The 17,702-nt window shown below is 42.2% G+C and overlaps 1 long non-coding RNA gene across 1 annotated transcript; it reads left to right on the top strand.

Moving 5' to 3' along the window:
* The first annotated feature begins 2,605 nt into the window (after window positions 1-2,605).
* On the top strand, window positions 2,606-15,161 carry LOC111760987 (uncharacterized). The gene is made up of 3 exons (XR_002794487.2): window positions 2,606-2,782; window positions 3,547-3,703; window positions 14,974-15,161. It is a non-coding gene; the product is annotated as an uncharacterized lncRNA (long non-coding RNA).
* The last annotated feature ends 2,541 nt before the right edge of the window (window positions 15,162-17,702 follow it).

The raw sequence follows: 17,702 nt of genomic DNA, 5'->3' as shown, positions 1-17,702 counted from the left end.
ATCGGGGTGGAGGGGCTCCTTGTTCTTGCTAGATGGGGTGGACCAGCTGGATGGGGTGGACCAGTCTTGACCTCCACTAGGTCTCCTCTGACACCACCTGCATGGAGAGGTTGGGGACCTAATGACTCCTGGGGTGGGTTGAAGTCCAAGCTCCACACGGGGTCTCCACTGACCATATGTGGTGGGAGGGTGGAGGGAGGACTCATTGCCATCCAGCAGGAAAGTCTCAGTTTCCCTTCTTTCCTTCTCTAATGCCATCATTAAAGACAGGGAGATGGAGCCCTCCTCTCAGCCCACATGGGTGGGAGTCCAGGGCTCCACTCTGCCTGGGTTGCTGGGGGCAGGGCTGCAGAATTTTTTTGTGGGGCTTTTCTTTCTAGGCTGCCCTGTTCTTGGTCCTTTGAGTATAGGGAGCAGATTTTCCCTGGCTGTTTTTCTTGTCAGTGTCTGTTGGTCTTTCCAGGTTGTCAGATCCCCCAGTATTCAGATTGGGATATTTGACGTAAAAAGAAAACACAGGGAACTTTCTGCCACATTTTTGTTCAGGTTTTGAGGTCTCCTGCTAGTTTGGCTTCTCTCACTTTTTCAAAGTTTTCTCATATTTATTTTATTTACGATGTCCAGGATTTCTTGTTGTAGTTAACAGGAAGATTAGGGAAAAGTATATCTACACTATTTCCTTGGAAGTAGAACTTGATAAATTTGTTTTACAATAGCACAGAATGTTTTGTGTTTCAGAGATGAAATCTTCAAAATAAATAATATTCAAATAAGTTTAGCTTTTATCCTTGTGTAGCAGTTTGATATGGTTATGAATTCCAAAAACAGATATTAGATTGTTTGTAATCTGATCTTTACCTGGGCCTGATTGAGTTATGATTAAGGCTTTGATTGGACCACATCGTTAGGGCATTGAGTCCCTGCCCCTTGGAGGGTGGGGACTCACAGATAAAAGCCATGGCAAAGGACAGAGTTGAGGGTTTTTGATGTTGGAGGTTTGATCTCGGAGTTTGATGCTGAAGCCTTAAGCTGGAGCCCAGGGAAGTAAGCTCACAGAAGAAAGAGAAGCCAACCCCAGAAAGAGAGGAACCCTGAACCCAGGAAGAAGCAAGCCCTGGGAAGAAAGGAACCTTGAGCCCAGAGAGAAGCAAGCCCCAAGAAGGGAGGAACCCAGGAAGCCTGAACCCTCACAGCTGTTGGCAGCCATCTTGCTCCAACACGTGAAAATAGATTTTCGTGAGCAAAGTAACTTATGCTTTATGGCCTGGTATCTGTAAGCTCCTACCCCAAATAAATACCCTTTATAAAAACCAACCAATTTCTGGTACTTTGCATCATCCCCCTTTGGTTGACTAATACACCTGTTACCTACATCCTGGTCCTTCCTTCCCCTATGATAATACATTTTTGGTTTATAGTTCCATTTTTAATGTAAGCATATATATGCATATTTATAATAGAAATATAAATTTCTTAGAAAATGATAGCATGCCAAATGCATTTCTCTTTGCTTCTTTCCCCCACTTACTATACCCCGGGGTAACTTTATAGTAGTATACAGACTTTTCCTCATTTTTCTCACAACTGCATAGCACTGCCTTGTGTGTCTAGGTTATTCATCCATTCTCCTATTGATCAATTTTTGGGTTAGTTGCAGTCTGTTGCTAGTTTGGTATGTTTCCTACCTCAACCTATCTATTTAAAAAGCAACTTGACACCACTATTATAACATGTAAAACAATTATTACTTACTGTGTGTATAAAGTAAATATAAAAAATGAGCAGAATGAAAACAACCATTTTAATTAAATTCTCACCTGTTACTATTGCCTGTTAACGCTGACAGATCTAGCTTCCTCTTTCTTTGTTAAAGAAGAGAGATTAACAAGTGACTGTGTTACACATGAATGGAGACTTTCTTTTTGGTGTAGCCATGAGAATGAAGAGATCATTGAAAAGGAAATGATGCCTGCAGTGTGTGATTTAATGTTATGAGTGCCTTGTCGTTGTGCCACTGAATTCAGTTTGTGTGCCACTATTGACGTAGTTCCCACATTGGGAGGCTTTGTTCTCCAGAAAAAGGTAGATCAAATAACAGGTGATGTGTACTGAATCCTTGCTTGGTGCTTGGAGCTCCAGCATAAAGTTGCATATTATGCTCCCAGCAATCCTAATAAGTAAGTACTTCTACCATTCTCAGTTCACAAATGAGGAAACTAAGACTTATTTCTCTAGGTCTCTAACTGGGGGTTTGGTTCTACATCCCAGGCCAGCCTACGCTCATCACCACTGTGCTGCTTCGCCTCTCCTAGCCATGCTTTGTGATTCTCACCCTCTTTCCCGTGCAGGCCAATGTGATGCACAGAAGACTGAATTGGTACTGGTGTTAAAACACCTGGCTCGACTCCCAAACCCACCAGTTACTATGAGTAGTTAGCTGTGTTGATTTTCCAGGTTTGGTTTCCTCAAAATTGGGATGCTCTCCACTATTCAAATATCCCACATTTATTTTGAGAGTTCTTAGGTTATTGATGTATTCCCATACAACCTTACTTTGCAAACATTTATATATTTACTCACCCCTCTCTTCATTCAGCCAATATTTAGCACCTGCTCTTTGCCAGATGTAGTGCTGTGAGCTGCAGAGAACACGAAGAGGAAGTGGGCGGATGCCTTGCCTAAAAACACTTCCAGTAGAGCAGTGACTAAAAAGCCTGGGCTTTGTGAGCACAACAGCGGGAGTCCAAGTCCTGCTTCCGCTACTGCTGGCATTTGAACTTGGGTAAGATCCTTAACCCCACAAAGGTTGTTTTTATTTTCTATCTATAAAATGTAGATAATGACACTTAACCCTGTAAATGATATCGTGTGGGGATTTGACAAGACAATGAATGCAGAAGCCTAACTAATAATGAAGCAGTTTTGTAGAGGCTATGTCCTACATAAATAACTGCAAAATCTACTCAGGAAGCATGAGTATGTATGGAAGTATCTGCTGCACTTTTGTGGTGCTGTATTTTGAGAAATCAGTACATGTTTTTTGCCAACCTAAGATACATGGTAATTGTAAAGGCACTAGCAGTTCCATAATTAAACAAACCCAGGAGAAATTAAGCATCATGAAACTCAGCCGGAATGATAAAGTTACAAACTCAGCCAAAATTTAATTGGAGGCTTCTGTAATCATCTGACTTCATGGAACAGATTCTTAATTTGTTAAACCTTAGAGTAATTTGTTAATGTCCTCCCAAGAAGCAAACCTCCATAGCATTGTTAATTAAGTTCATTAAGTGATATACTTGAAAGGAAAATTATAATCTTGACCCATATAATTACCAGTTCTTCATTAAATATGCAATAATGAGCTCTAGAAACAAAAGTATATATATATATATATATATATATATATATATATATACTTTTGGTTTCTTAGGACCAAAGGCATATATATATATATGGGTACTTCCTATTCTAGAGGTCTGATATTGTGGTAAAATAACCAGACTGCCTAAGTACATTTTTCTCTCATGCAAAGAAAATTTTCAGTTCCAGAGCAAGCAAGCAGCACAGAATGAAGTTTCATGAATTTCAAAGCCCTAGGAGACCTTGAAATCGATATCATCTAATAGAGCAGCTGACTCAAAAACGACTTTACTTGAAAGAGTAACTGCATTTTTAGTCAAAAGCATGGCTTATTTTCAAGGTGAGTTTTAATTAGTTATATTTATAGATTTTCTGAAAAAAATTAAGACAAATTGCTTTCTCTATGACCACATGTGATTCTAATCCTGGAAAATGGGTATAATATTGCAGAACTTAAAAAATTCTATGAGAGCGTTATCATAAATTATCTTACTACATATAAAATCGTGACGTCTACATAAATATAAATGTCTTCATTTATTCATTCATTTATTCAGCAAATACTCCTGAAAGCCTACAGTCTATCTGGCCCTGGAACACTGAGATCTAAGAGGTAGCTACTCCCACTCAGCTCAGAACAGTTGGTGAGAGCGTCAGGAATCACTAATTGCAATACGAGGTGCTAAGTTCTATGAAAAGCGTTCAGTGTTGGCATGAAAAAGGGAAGACTAAGCTCAAGCAGGTGGAGTTAGGTCCGATTTCACCGATTTGCTTGAGCTTGGTGTGGTGGATAAGAGGCAAAGCAAAGGAGGGCATTCTGAGGAGCACCACGTGCATGCCCCTAATCATGAAACTGTCAGAGGTGAGGGTGGATCCAGGTGACTGAATGAGGTTCAGTGGGTCCCATTTTCTGGGATGGGAAGAGACGGAGATGGAGGGAGAATGAGAGGGTGAGAGATGAGGTTGGGTCATGGGCAGGAAGATGTGGCCATGAAATGAATTTGGGCTTTAGCCTTAGGACCAAAGGCAATTGCTGAATATGTACATGCAGGAGAATAACATAACCAGGTTTTCATTTTAGCAAGACACCTTTGGAAGCTATGGGAGGTGACAGATGATAAAGTGGATGGAGGCAGGGAGACCGTTTAGAGCCTGTGATATTATTCGACCTAAACTTTGATTGATAGTCACAGTTATACATCACTTAATTTTCTCTAGGATAAGGCCTGATAACTTGACTCTCTCTTTCACGTCTTCTTCTGCATTTTCTTTCAGGGATTTCTTGTTTCCCTTGCTCTCTTAGTCTCCCTGGAAGAATATTTCAAACTTAGTGATTTACTTCCTATTTGTTATTTAAAACTATGAAATGTTTTAAGTACAGAATTGAGTAGAAAACAATACACGAATATCCATGTACCCATGTATACCACACAGGTATACTAAATGTAACATTAGGCACATATTGATAATTTGGACATGGTCAAAGTTTCGAATGTCCAGTCTTTGAAAAACACAATTAAGAGCATGAATAGATCATTTACCAGCTGGAATCAAGTATTTGCAAATATTTTCCTGTAAAGTACTTGTATCCATAATAAATAAAGAATTCTCAAAACTCAATAATAAGGAAAAAACAGTTGAAAAATAGACAATAGATTTGAACAGACCCTTCACAAAGGAGGCATATAGATAGCCAATAAGCATATAAAAAGATGCTCAACATCATTAGTCACTAGGGAAGTGCAAATTAAGATCACAATAAAATGTTGGTGAGTATATGGAGGAACTGAATCGCCTGTATGTTGCTGGTGGGAATGTAAAATGGTATAACCACTTAAGAAAAGAGTTTCTCATGAGGCACATTTATCAGTTGCCGAGTAATGTTTACTTTATTCTTAATATATCTCAAAAGATTCCCTTTTCTCTATTCCTACTACCAGGCTTTCTTGACTTGTTTCCATCATCACAACCTAGAACAAAAATGTTACTTTGTGCTAACCTACTTAAAATTCATTAAGGTTCTCTATTAGTCAGCCAAAAGGGTGCTGATGCAAAATACCAGAAATCTGTTGGTTTTTATAAAGGGTATTTATTTGGGGTAGGAGCTTACAGTTACCAGGCCATAAAGCATACGTTACTTCCCTCACCAAAATCTATTTTCACATGTTGGAGCAAGATGGCAGTCGATGTCTGCCAGGGTTCAGGCTTCCTTGGTTCCTCTCTTCCTGGGGCTTGATTCTTTCTGGGCTCAGTGTTCCTTTTTTCATGGGGCTTGCTTCTCTTTCTTCACAACCAAGCTCCTGTGTGCTTTCTTCCCGGGGCTTCAGCTTGAAACTCCAGCATCAAAACTGCAACATCAAAACTGCAACACTCTTCTTTTGCCATGTCTTCTTATCTGTGAGTCCCCACCCACCAAGGAGTGGGGACTCAATGCCCTACTGACGTGGCCCAATCAAAACCCTAATCATAATTTAATTAAGTAAATGTGAAACTTTAGACAGACCAGTTTGCAAATATAATCCAATACCTATTTTTGGAATTCATAACTGTATCAAACTGCTCCAGGTTCCCTTCTTGACTTCAGTGTAATGTCTAGTCTACCAAGTGTTTTTCACAAGGACATTTGTGATCTGTGTCAGAAATCTGCGTGGCTCAGCGGATCCCTCTGCTTGGGATTTCACAAAGCTGGGATAGAGTTGTTGCCTGGGGTTGTAGTCTCCCTGGGGACTCTGGTTCCTCTGTCAAGCTCCTGCCGTTTTTGGCAAAGTTCATTTCCTTGCAGCCATAGAAGTCAACGTGCCTCACTTTACAGGGCCAGCAGGAGAGAGCTGGAGAAATTCTGCTGATTCTAGACAATCTTTGAAAGGACCTACCTAATTAGGCCAGGCCTACTCCAGATAATTTCTCTTTTAATTTACTAAGAGCCAACTGGTTAGGGATTTTAATTATATCTGCAAGATCTCTTCACCTTTGCCATGTGCTCTATTGGTTAGAAGCAAGTTGCACGTCCTAACCACTGTCAAGGGGAGGAGGTTATACAGGGGTGGAGTCATTGGGATCATCTTAGAATTCTGCCTACTGCAGCAGGTATTTCACATCTTTTGTCATATTTCTCCCAAAGCAGTTTGTATTTTTTGATGCATTTGTGAGTAGCATTAAAAACATTTTAAATTTCAATTGTCTGTGGCTAGTACATAGAAGTACAATGGATTTTTGCATATTGTTCTTGTATCCCATAACCTTGCCAAATTTCCTTCATCTCTCTAACCTGCAGTGGTTTCATTTATATGATGATAATGATGGTAACTACCTCTTAGGGCCTCTGGAGGATTTAATGTGATCAAGCTTGACACGTTCAGATAATCAATGTTAACTGTGATGGTGATTATGATGATTGACTTTGAGCTTGTATTTTGAATATCTGTCTCTGCCTTAAAGGTGGAGACTATATCTATTTCATTTTTGGACCATATCTACCTGCTGCATTACTAGGTGCTCAATAAATACTTAGAATTTATTGACTGAACATTAGTGCAAATGAAGAGAATGTTATTAAGTGAAGAGATAGTAAGGAGACAATAGATTTCTTCTTCCTTTTTGACTTTGAAATGAAAATGATATGGATGAGGAGGAGGAGGTAAGTCTGATTCCCAGGGTTCTGGCTTGAAGGATTTATGAATAACAGCTGCGTGCATAACAGGTTGGGGGAATTGAAGGTTTTGGAGAAAGAATAAAGTATTTTGTTTGAAGTTAGGAGTTAGAAGTGCTGAAAGTACATCTAAGTGCTGATATTAACCCAAGTTTTGGCAATACTTTTTTAATGAAAAAAAATTGGGCTCTTATGATGTGCTTACTTGGATCTACTTTTGAGAACTTGGATGGAGCTTCTTTGGAAGGAAAAATTAGGTGAATTATAGTAGAAGACTGCTTATAAATAATTTTTCAGAATAGATTTTAAAGTGATATCATAAGGATTGAAAATGCTTTGTGGTCTTTGTGGAAATCTCCTATTATTAGAGCTATTTTTCAGGCAAGCATCTACTCATAAGTTCAGGGTGGTACAGGTAATTGCCACCTGTTTCTCTGGGAAGGCAGGAGCTGAGTCCATATCCCAGTGGATATGTGCTTTTTTCTCTTTAATCATTATGGTCATTTGAAGTTAAGAGAAATCTCAGGTCAGGTCTTGGACATTTCAGATAAATGCTTCTACTGCAAATAACAAGAAATCAGGGCAGGCCAGGCCCTCTGGTCAGAGTGTGTCTGGTTGTCTGAAGAATTAGCGGCCAGCCTCCAGGTTTTGGTTGGGACTTGAAGTGATCACGAGGGTCCGTGAGAACCATGAGGCCTCTCACCACAAGAGTGGATGTGAACTGTGGTTATTATGTTTTTAAAAAATGGAATCTCAAAATTGTCTTTTTGAATGAGATCTCCTGGGAAGGTGAGTTTTCCTGGATTTCCGAGAGGCAGTTTTAGGTGAATGATGACCCTTGCAGATATAAACTGGACCCTTTGGGCTGTAGGAATACAAGTGGCCCAGGTATACCAATGGCGTGGAATAACACGTGAGTGACTGTAAAGTGTTCTGATTTTTAGGGGTGCCACCAGTGATAGAAATTAACTAAGAATGCACAGTTGGGACATCATGGCTGGGATTGTGTCTGGTTGGGACCCCAAATGTCTTCAGCTATTGCTGGTGATGATTCAGAGTACCACTTCATTTGAGAGGGCAGAGGGGAAGGAGTGAGGAGGGAGGGCAGAAGTGATGCATTATTTTAGGCTAAGAAAATGATTATGATCTGAAAATGGTCCTTTGTAATTAAATCAGTTTTTCTCCCAAACTTGCTTTGCTTTAAAAAGAAAAAGGCCTAGTAATAACCTGCGACGGTTTGCTCGGTCGGTAGAGGTGGGGTCTGGCTGCGGATGAGGGGTCGGTCCAGCTCTGGACGAGGGGTCGGTCCTGCTTGGGACGAGGGGTCGGTCTGGCAGCAGACGAGGGATCGGTCTCACAAGGGGTTGCGCGGTTTGGCTGACGGGGTCGCCCGGCGAAGCCGGCGATGAGGGGGTCGCCTGGAGAAGCAGGCGACGAACTGGGGACAAGGGAGGCCAGGCCCTTGTCGGGGGCTCTCAGGACTGGAGGGCGCACGGCAGAAGAACTACCGCGGAGACAAGGTAAACACGCAAGTCCAACTTTATTGAGGGAGAGGCAACAGTTTTATAGGGGCTGGGGAAGGCTGATTGGTCAAAGCCACGCCCTGCTCTGATTGGTTGCCGGCGAAAGGTCAGTAGGCTGTACTGGACGGGGGAGGGGTGGTGATTAGGGATTGGCTGTTGCTGTTGCTGGGGGAAGTGGCAGGGTTTAGTGATTGGTGGCTGCTGTTGCTGGGGTAGAGGGCAGACTTGAGTTTCCCGCCCACGCCTGGCTGTTGCTGCTGTCCGGGGGAGGGAAAAGGGCAGACTGGAATTTTCCGCCCTGCACCTGCGCAGGGAGAAAGAAGAAGAAGGGTGCCGCCCCACAAGGCATCGTGTGGCGCCATCCGGGAGGAGGGGCGGCCGCAGAAGCATGGCTGCCGAGAAGGGGAGAACCGAGGGCACTCTGCGCCCATGCCGAGCTTCCTTCAGGGGTGGCGGTGGGCCCGACCAACCACCCTATTATGGGGGCAGCGGCTTGGCCTACCGCGGCCGCCACCCCTCGCCAGGCCAGCAAACCACACTTCAGCCCGAGGGGTGACCGCAATAACCAATGCCCTATTTGATTGATTCCAAGAAGTTCCTCTAGCAATCCCAATGCCTGGTAGGGCTTGCCTGCATCGCCTTCCTTTCATATATCTGTGGCCCCTGAAGCTCCAGATTGAATTGAAAAGCCCTTTAATCATTGGGATTATCTCATCCATGCTGATGAGCAAGTTCTTTTTTGAAATGAAATGTTTACCTTCCACTTTAATATTGCACCAACTAAGCTGGCTATTAAAAGAGTCATGTACATGGTGTTCTTAGCCCTCAAATGACTTAGGACATTGTTTTCATTTGCTAACTGCGGCCTATGCTATCCAGTAGAAATGGGTGTCTTTTCCAGTGGGAGGTTTATTAAGTTATAGCTGACAGTTCTGAGGCCGTGAAAAATGCCTAAATCGAGGCTTCTTCAGACATTGCTATGCCCCCCAAGGACAGGCTGCTCTCACATGGGGAGCGCAGCGGCCGTGTCTGCCTTCTCCTTCCAGCCTCACTGCCTTCAGCTTGGGGCTGCTCCTTCTGTGCTTTTCCTCTCCTCGCTTCATCAGCCTCTGAAGGCTTCTCTCTGTCGTGCGGCTCTTTTCCGTGTCCGTGGGTTTTTATTCCTCCTCTTATAAAGGACTGGGTAAGATAATGAAGAGCCACCCTGGGCTACGCCTTCCTGGAGCAATCTAATCAAATGGCCCTTAACCGATATGATCTAATCGAAGGTTCACAGTAGCTTCAATTTAAGAAATAATGTACGGGGGTCCACAAAAGACTCAAACTGACACAGACGTGCTGTTCTTGTCGTTGGGAGGACACGGGCGCCTGCGTTCGGGAAGCCTGAAAACGTTTGTGGTTTAGCCCGTTTCTCACATGGCGTCTGGTGGGCTGAGGACACCTGCAGGGCACGGTCGCTAACTTAGAGACTCAGGCTGAGAGCGACGCTGAGGTTCCCACTGTGCGCCTCGAGGCCTGGCCCGGTGCGGACTCCGCCCAGGAAACCCGCACGAGAGCGTGCGCGAAGGGGTCATGCGGGAGGTTTGCCGGGAGGAGACCGGATGTGGCATCTTCCCTCTCCTTCCCCCACGCTCTGCTCCCCGGGCCTGCGCTCAGCCTCTGCAGCAGCAGCATCCGGGGGGTGCTGGAAAACCCTGCCACTTTTAGCCCCATGGCTACGCAGCAGAAGGTACAAGGTGGCCACCTCTGCCACTCGTGTTACAGGAGAAAAGCCAAAAAAATTGGTATGGTAAAATGGAGGCTCTGCACAAAGTTATGCATGAAACTATAAAAATCTATCCAAGTTTTAAAGCTGGTTGTACTAGAACAGTGGAAATATGGGGGAAAACACGAATTGTTCTGTTTTTTGGATATTTGTCAAATGAAATTTAATAAGCTCTTGCTGCATTCTAATAAAAATTAACCAATGTCTTACTAAGACTACTCCAAAACTGAAGTATTTTCTGGTGAAATCCACACATAGGTAAGAGGCCCATTAACTTAGACTTTTTCATATTCAGCTTAGGTAAAAATGCTAACTACACTTTTTCTTGTCAAGGTATCTAATTGGATGTCCTTGAATGAAGATAATTTGCTGGGAAAATTAAAGTAAAATTGAATCACTTTTCAATTATAATAAAATATATTATTATGTTTATAAGAATAATATAAAAATGCTTCTTCAAGTATGCTGAAACCCATAGATTGCCATCTTAATATTTATTTTCCTTATTCTAGTTACATTAGCAGGTCACAGAACAGATATTTCCTTTAATCTGTGGTCCAGAAGTTAAGGTGAGAGATGCATTAAATATGTTTTGAAAGGTAACTCACCAATGTCTCCAATTAAGCCTGATTTTGATGGTTTTGCTTTCTGTCTCCCCGCTCTCTGTATGTTTTTTTTTTTTTTTGTTGACAGGACTTGCTTTTAGAAGTTATCCTTGACGTCCAATTTCTTGACATTCTGACTTACAGTCTTAACAAACATGACCAAACCCGCAGTTCCCAATGAACACTGTATTTCTCTTGGTTCTTGGCATGGAGTTATCTTGTCTGGATTCTTTCCAGAGTAGTGGAGGAGCTGTTCTGGGTCTTATGCCTGCCTCTAATCGTGTCCCTCATTATTTTCTCAGCCTGGCTTGTTGGTCGGGGTGGGCATGGAAGTATGGCGGACGTGGGAGTCTGAAATCAAGGCTGAACCATGATATGGTTACTCCTCTGGCTTTGATATAATAATGCAGAAACTAACCAGACCCTCTCTCAATCTGAAGCAGCGTAGGCATCACCATCCCCAAACCCTCAAGACTGAGGAATGAACAAACATAGGGGGAAATGCAACCATGGGCCAAAGTATTATTATTGTAGTAACAGAAGAACTTCTAAGATTGATATCAAGATAATGGTTACCAGAGGTTGGGAGAAGAGGGGAGGGCAGAACAGGTTGAGTGGAATTTTATGCATATTGCAATGACGGGTACAGGCTGTTATACAGTTTGTCAAAACCTATAAAACTGTAGGGTGCAAAGAGTTAACTACAGACCTTGGTTAGTAGCAAAGCTTCGATATTTGTTCATCAATTATAACAAATGTACCACGCTAATATAAGATGTTAATTATAGGGGAAAATTTGGGGATGGGGTGTGTGGGAATCCCCTAAACTTTCTTTTTTTTAAATATTTATTTTATTTATTCCCAGCTTCCCCATTCCCCCCATTCCCCCCATTGTCTGCTCTGTGTGTCCGTTCACTGTGTGTTCCTCTGTGTCTGCTTGTATTCTCATTAGGTGGCTCTGGGAACCAATCCTGGGACCTTCAGAGTGGGAAAGAGGCGATTACTCTCTTGCACCACCTCAGCTCCGTGTTCTGCTACGTCTTCTTACTTTCTCTCCACGGCGTCTCTTGTTGCATCATCTTGCTGTGCCAACTCTCCACATTGGCTGGCACTCCTGTGCAGGGTGGCTTTCCCATGCTGGGCAGCACTCCCACGTGGGGTGGCACTCCTGCAAGGGCCAGCACTCCACGTGAGCCAGCCTGCAGGAGGCCCTGGGCGTTAAACCCTGCACATCCTATATGGTAGATGGGAGCCCAATTGTTTGAGCCACTTCTGTTTCCCACCCCTATACTTTCCATTTAAATTTTCAGTAATCTAAAACTTCCTTAAATATGAAGTTTATTATATGAAAAAAACAGATACCAACCAGAGGTTGCCTTTCCAAATTGATTAGATTTATAGTAGAATTACTTAATGAAAGATTATCTATCCTAGACCTCTCCGATCCACTCTACTAGACCTTACTACTGGTAACTACACCTACTCGATGGGGAGGTGAGGAAGGCCAGCACCGAACCTTGAGGGCCAAGGGCAGCGGCCACCAGTGCGCTGTGGGTGAGGTGACGCCTCTCCTGGTCACTGTCTCAGGGAATCCGGTGAGAAAACGCTCCCCAAAGTGCAGGTGCAGAGTCGGGTCCTCAAGCAGGAGGCGAGCAGGAGGGGCCTGCAGTGGGTGCAGTTCACCCGGGTGTGGAAGTGCAGTGCTTTCAAGGGCGAGACGGTGAGTTTCCAGGAGGCCTTATCGTGCGGGTCTTGGTGAGGCGGCCCCCACTGGGATGTTACTGTTGTGTGCTGGTGTGACAAAGCGCTGTGGTCAGCTCACACAGGGACACAGCTATACCACTGCTTCACCACGTGAAGTGGCCTCCCTGTCGTCTTGCTCTTCCCCAGAGATGAAGTGAGTTACCTGATGGACAGGCAACCATCCTCCTTGACCAATGGAGCTAACCTGTGCAAAACAGGAAGGCACAGGATTCTTTTCCTTCTCTCTTCCTAGCAAACTTGCCTGAGTAGGTCTGCCTTGAAGCCCCAGATTTCCCCATAATGGGTGATCCAAATGCCTACAGAGAGAGAGAGAGAGAGAGATTGGCATTACAAGCCCTTTTGGCACAAATGCAGAGCCACATCTTGTTTATAAACAACCTACTGCTAATAAAGGTGCCATGATACTCTCCATCTCATGAATATCCAGTGTGCCTCACTCCTCAATTGATTATGAACTATAGTGAAGAAAGAAATGATATTTATTGATCCCCTAAACTCCCTCATATTACTTCCTTCTCTATGCCCGTGGTGGGATACAAAGTGCTCTGGACTGAAAGTCGAGAGACCTGGGGCTTAGTTTTATCTGTCCATTACTGGTGTGTGCTGTTTCCTCATCTGTTGGATAAAGGAGTTTGTCGGAGATGATTTGTGACAGGGTAACATTTTTACCTATCCTTCTTTGTGACCTTACTTTAACTGAACTCTGCCCCATGGGGGCTTCCTGAACAGGATCATTTTGTATATGAAGGTCAAAGATTTGAGTTTGCATTCTATCCAGCAGCTCTGATAATGGCAGTGATTCTTCACCAAGGATCCAGGAATGGACTTCAGGAGGTCTGTTAGTTCCCTGAATATGAAAAACTGCTTATACGTGCATTTGGAGTGTTTGTGGGAATGCTTTCACAAGTTCCCAGAGGTTTCCCGACTTCCCAGTGGATATGAAGGCTGCTGCTGCTGCTGCAGTGTGTGTGTAATGATTCATAAAGTGTGGGACCAGATGGAGAAGAATCTCCTCAGCTGGAGAGCAAGACCTTGTCAGAACAGCTTAGGGGGTGATTGGTAGCTGGCAGTGTCTCAGTGTGATCCCCGATCTCACCCAGCGCTGAACTGCCAACCTGAATGAAGTCCAACAGTCAGGTCATGGAGCTCAGTCACTCTCCATTTCTTCACCTGTTTAAGTGAAACCCAGTGGTGGATCTTCAAAGGTAAAAAGAAGGTTGTTATTTAGACAGTTGGTATTTGGGGCTAATGTATAATAGTTAACTCTAACATCAAAACAATCATTGATTAAGTCTCCAAGAGGATTCCCTTACATTTTTCTGGGGTGGAGTTCTCTGTAGATCAAAAGAACCAGAGAGTTCTTCACATAATGTCAGAATTCTTTTGTGTTCTCTGCCAGTTTTCTTCTGGTCCAATGACTCGGCAAAGTGTTGCTTTTTATTTCCAGGCTGTTTAAAGCTTGTAGTTAAAACCTTTTTTCCTTTGAGCTTTAGAAAGGCATGGTGTCGATGCACCATTGTCTTATTTCTCCTGCCTTTTCTCTATCTGTATTGGTCTCAGGAAATGACTTCATATGATACATTATCCAAAGCCTTTGAGTTCATGAACTCTGCCATTGTAAGAAAAATTATTCTCATTTCTAATTATCTGAGGTTTCATGTTCACATCCAACCAATTAATCCAGAATCTATTAATTCCAAATAAAAATGAGGTTGAGAAAAAGGAGTATAGTTTATAATCAAATGATATACTTTACTAGGAAAGGAAATAATCCTCAAGAGGATAGTTTTTATTTTCAGCCAAGGTGTATTTGAAGACTTGCCATTTTTATGGGATAGGTGATGGAAAGACAACAGTACTCAGTAAATGAAACATCTGAGAGAAGTTCTTTGATTCATTTTATAAAGAAGTGCAAAATGTCAGAGAAAGCAAAGTTTGAGCTATTAAAAGGATCAAGTGAGACTTGTATTTTCCTTAGATTGCCTTAAATCACCTGTTTGTGAAGTTGAATTTGTGAATTATTTGATCTTGATTGAGGGGCTGTCATCTTAGCATCATTGAAGACCTCGCTTAAGCTGGAAGGAGAAAGGGACAATGTTACTGAGACCTTCAATTTCTCCTCAGCTCTATGAAGCAACATTGATATTCCAAAGATAACAACAACAAACAGCAAAGGGACTGCATTGTTGCAGAATTGTCACAGGCTCAGGGCCTTCTTGCGGGTGTTTCCTCTGGGTCTGGGGAGGAAAAAGCTGGTCTTAGTCTTCAAGTGTCTGGACTGAATACTTCCCTTTGATTGCACAGGTCTTCACACTGCACCTGAGCCATTGATGTGAGTGCTGCAAAGTGCACGAGATGGGAAATGGGCTTTGGCCCAGTGGTTAGGGCGTCCGTCTACCACATGGGAGGTCCGCGGTACCCCGGGCCTCCTTGACCCGTGTGGAGCTGGCCGATGCGCAGTGCTAATGCGCGCAAGGAGTGCCGCCCCACGGCAGGGGTGTCCCCTGCGTAGGGGAGCCCCATGCACAAGGAGTGCACCCATAAGGAGAGCCGCCCAGCGTGAAAGAAAGTGCAGCCTGCCCAGGAATGGCGCCGCCCACACTTCCCGTGCCGCTGACGACAACAGAAGCAGACAAAGAAACAAGACGCAGCAAAAAGACACAGAAAACAGACAACCAGGGGAGGGGGGGAATTAAATAAATAAATAATAAATCTTTAAAAAAAAAAAAAGTTCACGAGAGGCTTTAGGTCTATGTGGTTTATCTGTTCATATACATGATCTTCCCCTCCAATTGGCAGCTTCTGGAGAAAAGACCCATACCTTCTCAAAGCCTGGGCCAAAGATGCTGCTTGTTATATATTTCAAAATGAATAAAATACATTCAACATTATTCATTATAAAATGTGCTAAAAACAGAGTGCTAGAAATATGTTTGAAAAATGCAGAATAATGAAGAATAAGGAGACAGAATAGTTTCAGGCAGAGAGGTAAGAAGAGGAAAACAAAGCAGTGCTAGGCTAAGGGAGAAGGACACTTCAAGGAGAATGGTCAAAAGTCCAATCTGCAAGGAGGTCAAGGAGAAATGACTATTGTTTTCTCCTTTCTTTGACCCATTTCATTATCTATTACTCTTTGTTTTTCTTACCCTCTCGCTGACCTGAATCTTTTATGTGTGTATGTTGGGGTGAGCTGCATGGGGTGGAATTAGACTGTCTCTACCTAATCAGGAGCTTTGTTTGAACTTTCCAGAACTAAGCAATTCTAGAAGACTTCATTTTTTGCTTAGTGTGGAGGTTGGAAACGAGAAAGTTAAATCCATTAACTTTGGCAGTAGAATATGATGGCTTCCATGAAGGAAAAACTGTCTGTAGTCATTGATTTAATCCCACAATCTGTTAGTCAAGGTAATGTTTATTGATAATCTCTATATGCTAGCCTTTGCATATATTATCTCATTAAACTCACACAACCTGTAAAATTATTTTATTGGTCAGAATACAGGCTCATAGAAGTGAAACAACTTGCTCAAGGTCAGAGAGTGTGAGAAATGTAAACCCAAACCGGCCTAATGGTAGCTGAGCTGGAAATGTGTTAAGGGAGCCCCGGAGGGTGAGGCAAACTTTAATTTAAAATATTACCTTTGACTATAAGTTGCATTTAATTGCTAGGAAATTTAAGGATTTCTCTCTGTAAATAATACTTAGCAATAACCTTAGGACTTATTCTACCAGTCAATGGGAAATAAATTATCTACCTTTTACAGGAGGCTGAGTAGTCTCATTATAGTAGGCTGCTATTTAGTTAATTGTTTTTCTGATATATTAAGTGGCTATTGACTCCCAAAGGTGAGCAGTTCGTTTCCTACAGATCAGTCAGATCAAACATAATATCTGCAGTAATAATGATAATGAAATGCGTATTCATACTGGATAGAAGCTTGTCATGAGTGTGATCTGAAGCTTCTAGAAGGGTGAAGTGCCAGAGAGAAATCATCAACAAGAATTAACTGAACATGAACACATCATGTAAACCTAGCTACCAACTAAACAGCAAAAGTAATTGAGCTGTTTAAAGGACATTTTAATTTTTACAAGCTATGAGATTGTACTTTGAAAAATTATCTCTTGAATTAATAATGTTCACAGAATTGATGTTCTGAGTTACCATAGAAATCACCTTCAGTTTTATTAACACTTCTAATTATTTTGCATCACACTTAATGTGTTTCATAAGTTTTAATATTTCCTAGAGGATACATAAATCTATCTTACTTCATAATTTAAAACTACTCTTTTTTTTCTGTTTCTTTGATAAATTCTCTGCAAGCTACCCAGTTGATAAATTTCAACAAATATAAAACATTTTAAATCAGAAATCATGTTTTCTTATAGCAATTGCCAGATCAGAATTCTATTATTTGAGTTCCATTTTTTCGTATTTCTATTTTTTCGCCTTACATCTCTTGAGACTGCCTGAGTCCATTTATCTGCCAGTCCGTCCATCCATCTATCCAATCATCCATCCATCCCTCCATCACTCGTTCACCTATTACATTAAGCCTTACCTACATGCAAGGCTTTGTGCCAGGTAAATACTCTAAAGCTTATGGAAATAAACAATAAGCCATGCCTCCTATCATCAAATGGGCAATCTAGCAAGAAAAATAAGACACGCATATGCATTGTTGTATACAAGAAAGTTTGTGGTCATTTCCAGAAGGGTGTGTGTGAACATATGCCACTGGGAGAAAGAAATCACTTCTGGATATAGGGGAGGTCAGCATTTACACCTGGATGTCTCACTCTCAATAGAAAATTAAAAATGCTTATATTCCAAACCAAATTCACTAATTTCTCTTCAAGCTTGCCCATTATCTCTATTCCCTATTCTCATATAGTGATTTTACTTGTCACCCACTTAAATTAGAAACAAAAAATAAGGGAATCATCCTTGATTCTGCCTTCTCCTGCCCCTGAATTAATCACCACATATCAACTATTTTACTTTGTACACATTTCTTGAATTTATCTCC

Source organism: Dasypus novemcinctus, chromosome 14 (assembly GCF_030445035.2).
Source record: "Dasypus novemcinctus isolate mDasNov1 chromosome 14, mDasNov1.1.hap2, whole genome shotgun sequence".
Classification (NCBI taxonomy): Eukaryota; Metazoa; Chordata; class Mammalia; order Cingulata; family Dasypodidae; genus Dasypus; species Dasypus novemcinctus.
Note: the sequence above shows the minus strand (reverse complement) of the source record. Positions and strands in the feature narration are given on the sequence as shown.